Source organism: Botryllus schlosseri, chromosome 15, assembly GCF_051294905.1.
Source record: "Botryllus schlosseri isolate E-star chromosome 15, Bs_hap1, whole genome shotgun sequence".
Lineage (NCBI taxonomy): Eukaryota > Metazoa > Chordata > Ascidiacea > Stolidobranchia > Styelidae > Botryllus > Botryllus schlosseri.
In genome coordinates this window covers 19,654,022-19,657,398 of record NC_137250.1, presented here as the reverse complement: position 1 = coordinate 19,657,398, position 3,377 = coordinate 19,654,022, and positions in this window count along the sequence as shown.

Genomic DNA, 3,377 nt, shown 5'->3' with positions numbered 1-3,377 from the left:
GAGTGTGACTATATGTGATCATTCCAACCTTCAGGCAGATGAACTTTAAACAGGATATAGGAAGGACATAGCATGCGCAGATAATCAACTGCAAAATAACATTAGCAGAGATGGAACGAACTGAGGCTGTAACCAAGTCAAAATATTCCGAGTCACAAGTCTATCTTAGTTTTACAGTTTTGACTCGAGTCAATATGAGTCATTTTCAATTGACCGACGAGTCAAGTCCGAGTCCAAGTCGGCGTGCAGAGGGTCGAGTCTGAGTCATAGTGTTGTGACTTGAGTCCGAGTAGAAGTCATTTTGTAGACCAGTGGTTCCCAACCTTTTTCCACCCAAGTACCATTTCGAGGTTTTATGCAGTGCTCGCGTACCACCTACATAATACGCGCGCCAAAGGCGGTAAAAAATGTTTCCACCGTGTTGAGCTGCCGAAGGCAGCGAAACAGAAAATAAACCGTCCATTGTAAGGCGTAGTATATGATTTCAGTAGTGGATACATTTGAAATTCTTTTGGTCAAATATATTAAAACGGAATTTGGTTAGGTAAGAATCCCAATGCTTTACGACTAGATCTCTTCCCCATAGACCGTCATTAGTGGTATTGCCCCTACCCACGACGATGACATTACCACCACGACGACGACGGCTTCAAAAAACTCAAAATCAACCCCACCTGAACTAATAACTCCCTTCGGTGGACAAAAAAAAACAGAATCTACTCGCCTACCACCTGGAAGACCTTTGCGTACCACAGGTTAGGAACTACTGGTGTAGACTGTTCAGTTTCGAGGTAATGTCAGAGGTGGTCAAAGTAGTCAAGAAAGCTACTCAAGTAGAAGTAGAAGTAGCGACGAAAAAATTTACTCAAGTACGAGTAGAAGTACTTCTTCAATGAGCAACCTAAAACTTCTTGAAGTAGAAGTAGAATTTACTGACTTTAAAAGTACTCAAGTAAGTAAGTAGTTGTGAAAACGATCGTAATTCGTTCACATGGATAGTAAAAAAGTGCAAATTGAGCTATGCGAAAGATGACGAGCTTGATTCATATTGATGCATACCAGCAGGCAGGTCTCCAATTTTCGATATGCATTCGTCCACATCATGGGATGAAAATGATAGTATTGATATGGAAATGCGATACTAATCCTCTGTTTACTCAAAAAGCACGTTTTAGAAAATATCATGGTACTGCGCACTCCCCCATATTATAAGGCCTGTAGTTTAGTCGAAGAGCAATACGGGGATGTTGTATTGGATACGGTGTAAACACTTTGTGCGATTAGTAAACGTTAAAATGCTATATTGTGTAGCTTTATTTCAGGAAATTGAAGACATTACTACACTTGTTTTTATACTTCAACATGCACGTTATCCAGACAAAAGAACTGATATAAATTAGAAATCAAAATATATGGTACTGGGAATTGAAAGTGAAATATAAATCTAAAAATGGAACATGTATTTATAATGTCTTTAGACCAGAAAGTTTCGAAGGTTGGTATGCTAAAACAGGTCTAAAACGAAAAAAGTCCGAGTCCACTTTTCCAGATGAGGACACGCCATGGACAGCTTGATTACAATAAGTAAATGCTAGATTGCGAAACATTAGTTTCAGGCGTTATGATAAGCCATATACTGTGGTGAAATACTTGATACGGCGAAGGGCGTTAATGCGGTGTGAACGGAGCCACGCCAATCCGCTACTTAAATTATGTTCACCGATACTTTGGTAAAATCATACTAGTAACCCCCACTTCACTGCGCGCGAGGCGCGACGAAAATTCTGGGCTCAACTCAACTTTTATGAAAATTAAATGTCGATACTCCGTGAAAACAGCCCAAATTTCTAAGGCTATCTTCCTGATTGGAGGATTAAACTACTTCTACTTGACAAACTGAAAATAGCGAAAAGTAAGTAAGTAGATCACAAAATATTATGAAGTAGAAGTAGAAGTAGTTAAATTCAGTTCTACTTGAGTAAGTACCAGAAGTGGAGGAAAACTACTTGAGTACTTCGAAAAAGTAGAAGTACTTTGTTACTGACCACCTCTGGGTAATGTCTTGTTAACACACACTTTTCAGAACTCTGCTTGGTGATATCGACCGCGTTGCATTCATAATATACTAATTATCCTCACTTTTATCAGTTTCTGGTCGCATTTCCAAGTACCAGTACTAATAGACCAGTGGTTTTTAATCTTTAGTATAACCCGCGGAACATGCACGCTAATCTGCAAGCATTCGCGGAACCCCAAAATTTCCCAAAACAAATATCTACCACAATATACAACTAACTAGAGACATCTAATAGATTACTGGCGCACAAAGTGAACTATGTGCATCAACAAAGTGTGAGAAGAACGAAACCATTTCAATGTAGTTTTCACAGAAAACGAAAACATTATAATGAATATCATTGAAAATCAGTGTGACACTCCTGCTGTTCCCATGAAGATACCAGCTCAGGAAGTGGTTTGAAAGTGTCATCGCATTGTTCGGTCGAAACTCAACACCGTGATACCAATTGCTTAATTACAAATGACCTTATAAATATTGAAGATTGATTTGGCATTTCGGAAGGTCCGGATTTAGAGTTCGAACCGCAGGCTACCCTTTTTACGCCACTGCACACGACGTGCCACCACAACTGTATCAATGAAACTACAAATCGGGTCCAATTGCCAGCGACCAAGGATGACCAAGACAAGACCAAGACCAGATGTATGAGTTGAATGGGTGTCTGTCTTGACCTCTACGGTGCACCCGAGACTGACAATGGGCATATTGCCTTGATGTGGTATAGCCCAAACACTGCCAAGACCGAGACGCATAGAAAACGGCGTACAGCAGTGGTTCTCAAATTTGAGGCGCGCCCCTCTTCTGGGGGCGTGAAAGCGTCTTACAGGGGCATGGAGCCGCGGTCAACTAATTTTTTTTTCGCACATGGCGCGATTTACCTCAATATCATGTAGTTATTGCTCTGTGTATAGTCCGGAAATCATAATATAGAATTCTCTCATCAAAAGTCATAACCTTTCATGCTATCAAATTATCCGTTGGGATTACTAGCATTCCTGTTGCATTTTGTGATATGACGATAAAGGGGCGCGAAATTTTTCAGTATGATAAAGGGAAGCGTGTCTAAAAAAGTTCGAGAACCACTGGCTTAGGGCTTCCCCACAAGATCAAATCTCTACGAGGAGATGGTCTTCCAGCTAGTAACGCATCTCGTTAGCCCTAAGATCGATTCCTTGGTAGCTGAAAAGCTTTTCTAGGTATCGTACACAGCTCAAAGTTCAGAATAAAATGAAATTGATGATAATGATTTTTTATCGTGTTTGTATTCCTTTAATAAAATATTACTTCTTTTGTGGTC